The sequence below is a fragment of the Eublepharis macularius genome, chromosome 10, assembly GCF_028583425.1.
Source record: "Eublepharis macularius isolate TG4126 chromosome 10, MPM_Emac_v1.0, whole genome shotgun sequence".
Taxonomy (NCBI): Eukaryota; Metazoa; Chordata; class Lepidosauria; order Squamata; family Eublepharidae; genus Eublepharis; species Eublepharis macularius.
Window position 1 is genome coordinate 62,533,591 of NC_072799.1, and position 14,898 is coordinate 62,548,488.

Consider the following 14,898-nt stretch of genomic DNA (forward strand, 5'->3'; position numbering starts at 1 on the left):
AGGAGAGCCTGCTGGCCCCCATGAACAGCCAACCACGAACATGTTCGTGAACAGGGCCATGTTCATGGTTGTTCGTGAGTCCCTGTTTGTGGATGGCAATGAACAATGAACATTATGTTCCTTTTTTTTCTGTTCATGCTTATCTCTACAGATAACATTGAAAATGCATACATTTATGAGAAAATGTGGTTCAAGGAAAGAGAAAAGGCATGAAAATAAAGAATCATGTTCAATTCACACAAGTAAAAAACGAAACAAAAAATAGGGATTTGGAGGTTGAAACTGCAAGGATGAGCAATCAAAAACACCTCTTAAAGATTTTTTTGTATATAAAAATTGATATAACTATAGGTACATGCCATGCTTTAAGGCAACTTTGGATACAGGCTTATATTTGTGGTGGATAAAGCACTGTCTGAAAGATGAACTTCCTTGAAGTAAAGTAACACATAAGAACATACCACCGGCATCTGCTGCTGGGAAAGCAGCTTTTAGGCACAACTAATGCTCATTTAATATTTCCCCAAACATTCATGGATCCAAAGAGACTGACAATATACAGTAGGGATTGCTGCAAATGTTTGTTCTAAGACATTTGAGACAGATCACTTAGAAGTGTGATCATCTCATTTTAAAAAATAGCTGCCACTAATGCTGTTTTAGTTAGGAATGGTGCTAAAGTTATCCAAAGAGCTGTCTCCTTCATGCAGAAGGATGCAATCAATCTGTGAGAGTAAAGCTATTATGTCAATAAAGGTAACAAAACGTATGTTTAATCGGCTGTTGCGTCAGTGCTTTAAAGAAAAATCTAAGCAATGAAGACAGAAGGGCTGCAATACTATACCCAATTACCTGAGTGCAAGTTTAATTGATTCCAATGAAAACCAGTGTTATCAGTTCAGACATAATGTGCTGTCATCTGTTCTGGAGTGCCACAGCCATCAGTTCTATGCATTTATAATTTTCTTTATCCACAGCAGCATCCTTCAAGGATCGTAAAATAGTTTTGACATGGGGGGAGGGGAAGTTGAGAAATCAAATGCATCCAGAATAGATTAAGAATGTGTACTATTTGATTTTGGTTTTTTTGTTTCATGTTTTTTTTCAAAAAAGAGAGAGCTCTTTTTTCATTCATTTAGTTAATTTTTAATTTTTTTTTATTCCAGCCACTTCCTCATTCATATCAATTGAAAATATGTATCCATTTAAACTCCCTCCCCACCCCCTAAACTGGGATCAAAGTTCAGATTTTACCTTTCACCCACAGGATGCTCTCTGCCCATTTTCAGCGGTCAGAAGCATTCCCTTCTACAGGCAGAATTACTTGATATGGGGAAAGGAAATGTCTATGACACACTGAAAGTTGATTTATACAATTGCACTGCAAGATACTTCTGTGTTGCAGAAACATCTATGTGTGTGTGTTATGTGCTGTCAAGTTGCCTCTGTCCTATGGTGACCCTATGAATGAAAGTCCTCCAAAACATCCTATCATTAACAGACTTGCTCAGATATTGCAAACTGGAGGATGTCACTTCTTTTATTTAGTCAAGCCATCTCGTTTTAGGTCTTCCTCTTTTTCTACTGCCTTCTACTTTTCCTAGCATTATTGACTTTTCCAGAGGATCTTGTCTTCTCATTATATGACCAAAGTACAATAGCCTCAGTGTTGTCATTTTAGCTTCTACGGAGAATTCAGGCTTGATTTGATCTGGTACCCACTTATTTGTCTTTTGGGCTGTCCATGGTATCTGCAGAACTCTACTCCAGCACTACATTTCAAATGAATCCATTTTCTTCCTGTCAGCTTTGTTCACTGTCCAACTTGCACATCCATACATCACAATGGGGAATACCATTGTTTGGATTATCTTGATCTTGGTTCCCAGAGAAACATTTTTATCATTGAGGATCTTTTCTAGTTCCTTCACAGCTGCTCTTCCGAGTCTCAATCTCCTTCTGATTTCCTCATTGCAGTCTCCCTGTTGGTTGATGATTGAGCCAAGGAATAGAAAATCTTGGACAATTTTAATTTCCTCATCGTCAACTTTAAAATTTTGTAACTCCTCAGTAGTCATTGCTTTTGTCTTCTTTATGTTCAGGAGTTTTTCTAGATTTTTGCACCACATCTGAAACAGACATTTCTATGTACTAATAAAGATGAACACATGAGAGCCAATGAGGTGTAGTGGCTAGTGTGATGGACTGGGATTTGGGAGACCCAAGTTCAAATCCCCCCTCTGCCTTGGAAACTTGCTGGTTGACCTTGAGGCAGTTATACACATCTCAGCCTAACCTATCTCACAGGGGTGTAGTTGTGAGGATGAAGCTGGAAAAGAAAATGATGTAAGCTGCTTCAGGTCACCACTGAGGAGAAAGGTATGGTGTAAATGAAGTAAATAAAATAAATAAAAACACTCACTTTTGTTTTATTTTTCTTGCCATCCATTGAGGTATTAGGAACAAAGGTTTGGCTTCAATAATTCACTTTACTAATCTTTCTCTCGTAAAAACTTCTTCCAAAGGATCAAATCCAAAATTTCCAAGCAAACCTGCAGTGTTTGATCAAATGTCAGCCTCTATATTTGGATCAGATGCTTCGTCAGTTCAATTCTGAATATTTGCAAACTGAAGTCAGGAGAAAAAATAATTGCCTGAAGTAATATAGACAAATTTACAAAGCCAAATAGAATTGTTTTTAATGATTAATGGCTCAACCAGTGCTATGACTTTAATGATCCTTGATATTTTCATATCACAGAATTAATCTCATACTTTATTCATTCAGCCCAAATGCTGACCTTGTTATTTGCAATATACATTGGGTAAAATACTAATTAGAACTGAATAGTTTGTAAATGTAACTTTACTTTTGAAAAGCAGAATGAGTTCGGCACTCATATGCTTAATTATTTACTGTATATATGTATAATTTGTGTTGAACTTGCCCTGTCGTTTGAGTCCCTTGGTTGAAACATTTGGACGTATCTGCTACGCAATTGATCCTCTGCTTTTCCTACAAGGGGAGACTGGCACATTAGTCATGATGGGTGCAGAATGTAAAAAAGAACACAAAGCAAGAATAGCTGGACACTGGGGCAAGTAAGCATGTCAGCATTGGGCACTGCAAGTCATTTGCTTCTTTTAGAAATTAATTAATTAAAAACTAAGAATTTAAGGTAAGAATAAATCTACTCTACACATATGGTATTTCAGTAACACCTGAATAACAAGTCTGGTGGTTAACTTTTGGTCAAACATGCACAATTGGTCTTGGCAGCTTAAGACAGGTTTGCAACAGTTTGAGTGGCAGAGTGAAAATGTTTAAGAGTTTACAAACATAAATCCTCTTAAATATTTATATAACGAGTTTCAATGTGGCCCCTCCTGGAGAGGAAAAGAACTGAATCTAGATGAACTTCATGATGAAAAAGTTTGCCATGTGAACATACTGTACCACTTTTCACAGTAGTGATCGTTTATGCGCCAACCAGTGTACCTCCTTGCCTTGTTGCCATTTCGTAGAAAAAGCTGGAGGAACTCATTAGCATAACTCATTAGCATAACTCATTAGCATATGCCTCACCTCTTGCCATCACGAGAAGTATGTCATTAGCATAACTGATTTGCATATGCCACACCCCCTGACATCACCTATCCTGGCTCTTTTGGACCCAATCCTGGCCATTCAGGGCCAAAATTGGGCAAAAAGGGGCCCAAATTGGGCCCAAAAGGGTCAGGATTGGGCCACTGCTGAGTGGGAGAGTAATCCACCACCCGTCAAAGGCCCGATCCAGGCCGTTTCAGCCCCAATCCAGGCTGAAACAGGCCCAAAATGGCTGAGAGTCAGGTGGGTGGGGCCACCTGACATGTGACCTCTTTGGGGAACTGCTGGAACTGCGTTCCTGCGTGTTCCCCCTCAAAATGAGCCCTGCTTGTTGCCATCTAACTTGACAACTGCCCAACAGATTTGCAGCTGTGCAGTATTTGTGGTGGTGGAACTTCCTTTCCTCAGGGCTGCTTTTGCACCTGAGCTGTAGATGAGAGCGATTTCCCCCCAGGATCATAGATGTTTTTGTCAGCTAATGAAGCGATGTATTGAGGGTGGGAACATGCAAATTATACTGTTGCATGCTTAGCAAGGAACACAGTGAAACAACCTGCCGATCACCTAAAAACAGATCAACAAGCTATCTAACCAATTATCTAAAAATCAGGACTCTGTTAACCACCAGCAAATGATATGAGCTGAGCTGGAGCATGTTTGAACATTCCTATTGCTCACATGACTCGCATTGAGCAGCATACTGTGGTAACAGGTGGTGATGAGAACTAAGAGTCCCGTTGGGTTGCACAAGAATGTGCATGTGTGAAAAGCTGCAACTGGCAGCTTTTCACACATATGGTTTTGTATTACTACATCAAAAACAATTAAGGGTGTGTGCATTTAAAAAATGTTTGTATCAATTTTGGATCAAGATTTTTGGTATGGCACTATTTTCATTATCTTGATTTTGCTGGGGTGCTGTTTTTTGCTTTTCTTCTCAGGTCCTGAAAATTCTGGACAACTATTTTGGTCATTTTCTTCCATTTCCTCCACCACCACCCCCTCAAGAGGCAACAGGAGCAGGATGGAAAAGAGAGGAAGCCAGCCGCAGATTTACCTGGCAGGCATCATACCCACTAAAGGCTTTTCCCAAGTGCTGATATTGGAGGTGGCATCCCCCAGGCAGAAAATCAAGGGTGGGTGGTCTCCTGATCTCCCACAAAGCTTGGATGCCATAGAGGATGTTTCCATTGAATTTTTTTTTAAAAAAACTGACAATTAAATAGTGTTACATAAGTATTATAGTATAGTGATATATGCATCAAGTTCTCTGAATTCCCAGGTTTCATTTAGAGAAAAAAGTAAGTCTTCACCCCCTTTCATTGCAGTGATATGTATTTTCCCTTATATCTTCACAATGAGAGGGGCTACAGAGCTGGGAATTCAAAGAACACTCATACCTCATAGGTGTCCAGGAGCCACCGGCCTGCCTACTATTTTCTGGTGTTGGGGTGGGCTCTTCCACTTTTGAGGCTAGCAGTGGGGAGAAACTTGCAGTGGGTATGATGCCAGCATTGTAAGTATGGGGTCAATTAGATCCTTTTTCAAATTTAAAGAGCCATAGGTGTAGACTAGGGGCCAAGCTACACATGACGAATGACACTTGAACGGCAAGTGTATTTCTCCCTGTTCACTTGCCCTCCACTCAATCCACTTGCCGTTCAAGTGTCATTTGTCATGTGTAGCTTGGCCCTCAGTCTACCTGACCATTGGCTATTAATCAGCATCTTTTGTCCCTTTAAATTTAAATGGGAAGGGAGACACCTACCAACAGTTGCTTCCCAGGCCAGCTTTGTCCCTTTCCTTCCCTGCTCCTCTGTGAAATCCTGTAAGAATTCTGAAATTCCAGGAAATGAATTCTGGGTACTTGGGGTCATTTTGAGTATACTCAATCTTACTCAAAACAGCTAATTTCAGATATAATTTCATCTCAGTTATACTCAAATGCACACCCTTAAAAGTAACCCACAACTGGTTCAAGATACTCTCAAATAACTGAATTGGTTGACTAAAAAATGACTTCTCGCTGCCATAGGTGAGCCTCTGAATTTAGGACCAAAGAACTCCCACCCCAGACCCATCCAAACATGACTAAGGAATTAAACATGTTGAGGCTGTAGCTGAGAAAAAAGGAAGTTTTCTAGCTGTAAAGAGGCCTGTATGTCAAAGAGTGGACAGAGTCAGTTGCTGAACAACCCCCTTGTAAGTATCTGAGAGCAAGAAAAAAGAATTTAAGAAACTTGTGGCTAAGCTGTACAAATGTCTGCAAAATTGGGGGATAGGTTATACAAAGTAACTTAAAACAAGAATCTGCTGCTTGAAACAACATGCAAAGACAGCCTGGATGAAGAAAGGCCAGGTTGATCAGGGCTTGCTGAAGCCTTTCCTTGACAAGCACCCAGGGAAGCATGCTTACCTTAGACAAGATGTGGTCTCTGAACATGCACAGAAGGAACAGGTACAAGGAGATGGTATAACAAAACTTTTGATCTTCACAGGGAAAACATCTTTCTTTTAAGTGAGCCATCTAGCCAATGGAAGGTCAGAGCAATCCAAGGAAAGAGAAGCCCAGACAGGAAGAAACCATCTCAAGAAATCAAGCTGTTTTACAGTCTCAAACCACAGCAGGAGCAAAGCTTGAGAAGACCAGATGTGCTTTTGCCATTGAGTAAGTGGTTGGCCCAGCCTCTGCCATTTTAATAGCAGCTTCATATATATGGCTGCTGGTAATATTAAAAATGTTCAGGCCTCTGGAGTAAAATGGCTGCGGTTTGGCCAACAGAGGACCTCTAGCAGTTGCTGAATCCCACCCGGGAGACATGGCAGGAATGGAATACCGCAAAGGAATGCGCGGTGATTAAGCGGCGATTGGACTCGCTATCTCCCTGGCCTTGCCCCTGACCAGCGCAACAAAGGACTCACAGTGTCAACCCCACTTAGCACATTCCTCTCCCTCCTTCCGTGATGAGATCTCCCATCCATGATTGAGGAGCTAATCAAATGGCATTCATAAGCATGTATAGTCGTTCCTGCCACAGTGCATCCCCTCCCTAAAAAACACTTAACCTAGCTCCGGTGGGCTTCAGCAAGAAAATCATCCCCTTTGTGCCGTGACAGAACTAGTTTTATATTTGAATTCATACACCCCGGCAGCTATCAATCAAAGTTCTCAAACCTTTTGTCCAGCCCAGGAACTAACCATTGGAGTCTTTGTCCTAACTGCTAGGAGGGCTCTTCTCCACCTCAGGGCACATTTTACCTATAAAGGTTGAGCCCTGGCCCCATTCAAATCGAACACGTTTGAACATATTTCCGGATCCACAAGCACTGTTCCCTTGAGGTTTGCTCTAAGCCTCTTGCCTTGCCGAGGACACTGGCCATTTGACACTCTTCTCTCTCCCTCCTCAATGCAGACTGGACCCCCTCTCCAGGATAGGTAGATATAATTACTCCCTCTTGCTCTATTTCCAACTCTATGGCTATATTTCCTAGGACTCCGTGTGTGTGTGTGTGTGTGTGTGTGTGATTATTTCCCTCCAGTAATTGGTGTGTATGCGCATGAAGTTCTTGTGTTCAATAAAAGTTATTGTTTTATACTAAGCACCAGACCTAGGGCCAAGCTACACATGACGAATGACACTTGAACAGCAAGTGTATTTCTCCCTGTTCACTTGCCCTTCACTCAATCCACTTGCTGTTCAAGTGTCATTCGTCATGTGTAGCTTGGCCCTCACTTGTCTTATTGTAGGAACGGGACCTGGTATACAAAGGTGATAGATTCCAGTTACCGCCTCTCATATAGCCGTCTTCCTTGCTAGCTAATTCCCCCCATAAATCATATTTATGCAAGGAGACCATTTCCCATAACAATTGAGGTGAGCAGTTTGCTACCCTGTAGCTTCAGGGCTAATTTCCATGGTGAGGTAATATCAGGGCTTGTATACGGGTGTGATGGTGCTCACCAGAACTGAGTACTGGCCCCTTTGGGGGGTACTCTACCATGTCCTGAGGGGGCACAGCCTTCTATATGAGTACTGGTACCATTTTGTTTACCAAAAACACCCCTGGGTAATATGACATGCTTTGTATGCTTTTGCGTGATTATTTGCTGCGACTAGTACAGGACGCTATTGTGCTTAATAAACCAGTTTGATTCATAAATCTAATGTAGCATGAATGTGGTTGGTCTTGCTCTCCTTAGAATTCTAAAAAAGGACCAGCAGCTCTGTGGCGTACTCAGCAGAGCTCAGTTAAGTGCAAGTCTGCTCATCATGACTGGTGAGCTGAATAGGAGCCAACCAAGCAGGTATTCAAGCATTTCTAATAGCAACTGAATGAAAAGAATGTTTGTGCCACTGAAATTTTAAATGAGGATAATGTATCAGATTATAAATGGATTCACTGCTTACCTGATGTAGATCCTTAAATTGTGACAGCCATGCCCTTTGGCGCATGAGTGAATTTGTAGGTGCCTTAACGGCTCCCCTAAAGCTAGGATTTTTAAAGCTAGGATTTTTAGAACCCAGGTTTTGTTTTGATTTATTTGTATGTTGTAGAAAGAAGCTTAATTCCTTTGCTTCTCGCAAGGAAGTTCCTACACTGTGCCTCTGGCTTTTTGGCAAACTTAACATTATCTGCAAATGCACATTCAAAGCCATTTACATGCATTTCAGCAAGATTTGTTAGCATCTCCAGTCGCTATGACAAACGCATAAATGTCAGTTGAGAATTCCACAACAGCTTGTTGCTACGGGTAACTTCAGCAAGAATGTCATGCCAAATGACAAGACATAAAATAAATGTGAATGGTGACATTTCTGCCATGAAGATCCTGGCTTCGATGTATACTGCAGAAACTTTGATCTTCACAGCCTCACCTATTTCAAGCAGAACACTGGGAAGCCTGTAGGTTGCAGTGCAATACGTGTCACACTATTTCTTCCCAGGATCAGTGGAGTCAATTTTAAAGGTGCCATTTGCCTGTTTCATTGGATTTCTGACAGAAAGTGGCAACAGAACAAATGCTGCCACTCACCTCAAATACAGCACAGAGTGCACACAAATATGAGTGACAAGCCCCCATCCCAGTATGTACTGTGATTTGAAAACTCTCTGACACTATAAAACAGAATGGAATTTGGAACGCTGAAAAATGGCCCTGGTCATTTGTATTTCTAAGGTTGATCATTTTGTGCATAATAATAAAATCCATTAAAATGCTAATACTGGCACAGGAATAATGAATTTGTTTCATTCGTATGGCACCCTGCCTAGGGTCAGGTCAAGTATTTTGTTGCCCCTGGCCAAGGCGTACCACTTGCCTTCTCCTGGGAGTCCCAGAGAGTGCTTCTACCTCTGCAAGGAGTGAGCTGAGACTTGGATCATTTCCACACGTCCTGGCATAGCACTAAACTCACGCAACGAAGGCGTCTTCCTGGCATGATTTCTGCCATCATTGCACCATGAAAATGGGATTGTGGCACGATGACATCAGAAATCGCGTCAGGAAGATGCCTTTGTTGCATGAGTTTAGCACTATGTTGGGATGTGCGGAAATGGCCTTCGTCTGCCTTGCTGCCTCCTGCTGTACTCTGACAGCTGGGAACAAGCTAGTACCCTCAGGTGTACTGGCAATGCCATCCTCCTCATCGAGCTGCCCAAGCAATCATGTGGGGGTCTTGGGTGGGGAACCTTCACTCACATCATCTTTTAAATCACATGTATTAATTAGATAATGGGCCCCCTTTAGCCCATTTGTGGGGAAGGCAGGGTATAAATTGAATAAAATAAATAAATAAATAAATAATAAACTTCAGATTAACACAACAAAATAGTGTTATTATTTTAAATGGAGGAGACTTTCCATGCTTCGGTTCAAAAAGTTTCTTTAGTCCAGGGCTGTCAGAAATGATGGTGGCTCAGAGGTTTTGTTTAGGTCTGTAGACTGGCATGGATCATACATAAAGCTTCGTTTTCCAGTGGAAAAGAACAAGAGTCCGGTAGCACCTATAAGACTAACAAAGCTCAAGACAATGCATCCACCTGCACTGAATTCAGACCTTGGCTTCCTGTCTCATACCAATGCTGATTTCTCCACACCTACTACTCCTCTGCATATCCCACCCAATCCTATCAATGTCTGCTACTGTCATTCACCAGCTATTGTCATTTATTTACTATTGTCATTCGTCATTTGAAATCACTCCATTCTCCAAGATATAAGGACAGATGGACTCACATTCTTGCTGTATCTGAAGAAGTGAGCTGTGTCTCATGAAAGCTCATATTCTACCATAATTTTTGTTTAGTCTTTAGGTGCTACTGGACTCTTGCTCTTTTCTACGACTACAGACATACTAACCCAGCTTGATGTTTGTTTTCCAGTTCCCAATGAAAATTCACTGGGGGAGATGGATGATGGTTATTGGGAATGGAGATGGGTTAGCAGGCTCAAAGGTAAGTAAGGACTTTATTTGGTACACTTCACTAAGTAAAACTAGAATCAAACAAGATACAGTCACATGAGCTTCCATCTGCAGTGTAACAAGCAATGCTACAACACTGTCTTTGGATCCCTCTCCCAGCAAGACAGCCAATTTGATGTAGTGTTGGGACTCTAATCTAGAGAACTGGGTTTGATTCCACACTCCTCCACTTGAAGCCAGCTGGGTGACCTTGGGTCAGTCACAGCTTCTAGCTCTCTCAGCTCCACCCACCTCACAGGGTGTTTGTTGTTGTGGGGATAATAATAACATACTTTGTAAACTGCTCTGAGTGGGTGTTAAGTCATCCTGAAGGGTTGTATATAAATCAAATGTTATACTTTGTAAACCGCTTTGAGTGGGTGTTCAGTCATCCTGAAGAACAGTATATAAATTGAATGTTATTATTATTGTTATTATAAGAATGGCAAAGCATTTTAATTTGACCTTCAAGACCTAACTTTCCTTTCGGAGTAACACCGAACTCAATGGTTCAGCTCAAATATCCTCATTTTGATTTGCACATCCTGTTTTCAGTTCATCATATTCTGTTTCCTTGTGCCAAATTGTTCCTATAAAATAAGTACATATTTTGCAATGTTTATTTATCAATCAGTTACATATAAATGGTATATACATTTAAATGGCATATAAATGGCATGTAAATTGGCATCAAAGGCAAGAAACAAAATAATTATCAATGGCAGTAGTGAAAATTAAGTAAAACAAAATTGCTCCAAATTACAGCAAACAGAATTTATGGGAGGTACTGTAGCTCAGTGGTAGAGCACCAAGTTCATATGCAGAAGGTCCCAGGTTCAATCCCAGGTACCTCCATTTAAAAGGATCAGACAGAAAGTGACATGAAAGACCTCTTCCTGGGACCTTAAAAAGCCACTGCTAGTCAGAGTAGACAACACTTGACAGACCAATGGTCTGATCTGGTATAAGAGCTTCATATGTGCTCAGACAAAACCAATGACCATTTCAGATCATTGCAATTTTCCCTTGAGGCTTACACAGGATTCTATCACCTTCTAGAGAAAGCCAACGTAAAATAATACATTATGCCATTGACTTATTATATAATTTTTGTTGGCTTTCTCTACAGCAGTATAATATAAGAATCCTTCAGCAGCATAGCTGCTGTGCTGGAAAAAGCTCTTGACAGAGTGAAAGTCTGGTCACCAGCAATGGTCTTACTCTTATGCCAACTTTGTGGTTCATGGGCAGCTGAATCGTAAGCTGAGGCAGCACTTCCACCTGTGTGTTGGCATAAATGCAGCACTGCTCTGCCACTTCCTATAGACTTTTGCAGCAGAGTCACGGTGGCATAAGACCTCGGTATGGCGAGGCATGGCTGCCACCAAGACCACCCGACCACTGTTCCCCTGACAACCCCGCTCAAACCAGCCAATGGCCACACCGCTCCCCTGAGAGACAGGTGAGGGGCAAGCGGCAGCACAGCCAATGGGGATACCATGATCCCCACTGCCCACCAACAACCCCCTATCAGGGAGCAGGTATCCCTGCCGGGGAGGGGGGCAGAAATGACCCAACCTCTTGCCCATCCAGCCCCCATTTCTGATGAGGGCCAGGCCGGTGGCAGCAGCTCAGTGTGCCTGCGAATCCCCCCATCACTGCTGCTACAACGAGAAACAGGTTTCTCTCCCTGAAAAGTGGGACCAGAAAGCCTGCAGCACTTAGGATCAGCCCTCAGGATCCAGAGTGGCAGGTGAGGGGGGCAGATTTTTCAATGAATGACAGGAATGCTCATTAGAAACCACGAGAGGCCATGAGGGAGTGAAAAGCACCCACAGACTTGCAGCAGCGCCATTTGAACACATCACTGCATCACAACGATGCAAGAACGCAGGCTGGACCTCCAGAGTCCAGGGGTTATGCCCCCCAGGGGACTGGCAGCCCATGGGAGCAGAGAAACTGCTTCAGAGGCTGCTATCCAACCCCTCCCCATGCCTGATTTCCCAAGTCCATCCCTGTTTCCGTAAACAGCGAAATAGAGGGTGGTCCACCCTCCTGGAGGAGGAACCCTGCTGATCCCAAGATGTCGCTCCACATCCCCCACATCCCGGCAGCAACTTCCTCCTTCCCCTTTATGCAGCAATCATCTGCCTGGCTTATCAGATGCCAGCAGCTCAGTCTGTCAGAAAACGAACGTCCTCAGTGGAGACCCCCCTGCCCTGCCAGTCATTCATGGGCCAATTCCCACCCCAATTCCTGAAGTTACATTGAAGGGGGGAAGGGGGCAGGGAAGCTGGACCGGCACCACTTGACACCTGCTTCTCCTGGCAGCAGAGCCCACCCAATCTATCTCAGCCTCGAGACAGGAAAAAATTGTAGAGATGTGTGAAAAGACATCCTGACGGGGAGTTGGGGCAGCAGCGGCTATTGTCAATGTCAGGGGAGTGAGCAAACGGACAGCGGTTTGTTGTTTTTCAACACAAATTTTATTAAACTGGAAAAGGTGCAGAGGTTCTCTGAATGTGTTTCCTGCCAATGTCCCTTGGCTGGACAGGGAGCAAAGGCAGTTTGTGCAGCAGTCAGAGCAGCAAATTCCATCCCTCTTCCTGCCCTCGAGTGGGCATGGCTGAGCTGCGGACTGCCTTGGGAAACTACTCCCTGGGCTGTACCTGAATGGCTCTTGCGGAGGCTTATGGGGAGCTCAGACAGCCATGCTCCTTGGTCTCCCGAATGAGTTGCGAACTGCCTTACAGACACATGTTGTAAGTGACCCAGGCCAATGCGCAGTCAAGGCCAAGGCCAATCTGCAATGTCTGGGAAGGTGTCCATGGTTGAGAGCTGTGGTGGCAGCTCCACAGGTGCAGCTTGCAACCACATGATGCATGACCCTCTGGTGAGACAGCACTCTGCCTTGGGATGATATTATTCTGATAGGGAGAAAGTCAAGTGGCTGAACACCCTCCAGCAACAATGAGTTATGAACACCCAGTTAACCTGACCCATGGCCACACTCCCTCCTCTGCTGGGAGAGGCTCCAGCTGAGGGAGTCTGAACAGAGCACCCACATGGGTATCACCCCCCCCCCTCAAATGGCTGTATCAAGAATAGTTTTCCAGGCAATTGCCTCTGTGGCAGGCAGGGGCTGCCACCACCGCCCCTTCCTTTAGGAAGCTGACTAACTTGTGGCCTGCCCCCTGTCTTGCCCCCTCCAGCGCCGGTGCAGGGACTTGCACCTCACTTACGTGTTCGTTCAGCCACCCGGCATGGCCACAGGTGGTGGCCCACCCGTGGTAGCGTGCCTCCCTACCCGCCAGTGGAAGGAGGGCTTAAGCCCATGTAAGTACAAGTTGCACCCAGGTAAGCCTTAATCCTCTTCCTATGCACTTATCCACCTTTCTATTAAGATTGCACTGAGAATCAGCCTCCTAGTCTGGTAACAGAACAGTAATTGTTTCAGCATTTAATGGTGAAACATATGTAATAATCCTCTAGTCATACTAAGAAAAAGTCATTTCCTATATTAAATTTGTCCAGTATATATAACTTTGCTTCCTTCAAGCAGCAAGAGCTGGGTAAAATGATAAACATTTGGTCAGATTCAGCCACCTTATTCATGTGGATACAAAGTTTTTTGTTGAATTTCATATAACTTGTGCATGCCCTTGTGGCAAAATAAAAGGGCAGGGAGAAGAAAAAGGATAAGCCACTGTGAATTGCTAGGTTTAAGCTACATAAGTAAATCTTTTGATCTTTTTGGTGTTTTCCAGTTTCCTTTCTGCATTTGGTTACCTAGCAGTTTGGTTGTTTCCCCCCCTGTCCCCAGCTAGTCTACAGAGCACACTAGGTAAGGAATGCAAGTGAGAGAGAGAGTGTGTGTGTGTGAAAAGCTTTTCAATAAAATATAACTTCCCAGTATGGATAAAAATTCACTGCTTGAAGCATACACAAACAAACAAAACAGAACCAGTTTTACAGCAGAATCTTTTTTGAGTTGTCTGTTGTTTAATTTAATCTGTTATCTTCACATCTACCTTACTTGGTCATTCTTTTTGTACTTATGCAAGAACATGTCATGGTCTTTGGCATGAGATTTAATGAGGCAGATGTCATCATGGTACAGATTGTTTTACAGCATAAGTATGCCAAGCACCACCTCATTTGTTTAAATGCCAAAAGGTAGACTCATTCTATACTCTGATTTATACAATTGAATATGACTTTTCTCATGTTTCCATGACTGCAACATTGATATAAACAAATGATGGAGAAATATTCTTTTTACCATTATTGCTTTGCACGTCCTTAAAGGGACGGCTCACTCACCGAACACTGGCAGCTTTTCTCCTTCACTCCATACGTCTCTGATTTCAAAATGATAGCAGGCTGTTTGACTTCCATTTTTTCAGCGTCTTTTCTGAGAACATAATTTTTCACACTTTCCCACGTCCCCAAAATGGTATGGACGTATGGAAACAGCCTTTGTCTTAAACTATGGATGATAGCATTGTGTGTTAACAGCAGCATGTAAAATATAACATTAGTAATAGGGATGTGCGTTTCGGCATTCAGAATGCCGAAAGAATGCCGAAACAAAAGTGTTTCGGCTTCTTTCGGGTATCCCGAAACGTTTCGGGGAATGCCGAAACGTTTTGGCATAGCCGAAAGAAAAAGCCGAAACGTTTCGGGATTCTTTCGGCATTCTTTCGGCATTCGAGAATCGCCATTTTGTTTTTGCTAGCCGTTTGCCTTAGCAAGCGGCTAGCAAAATCCTGCTGGAAGCAAAGGCTTCCTGCAGGCTCTTAGAAGAGGGGAGGGGGGGAGAAGGAG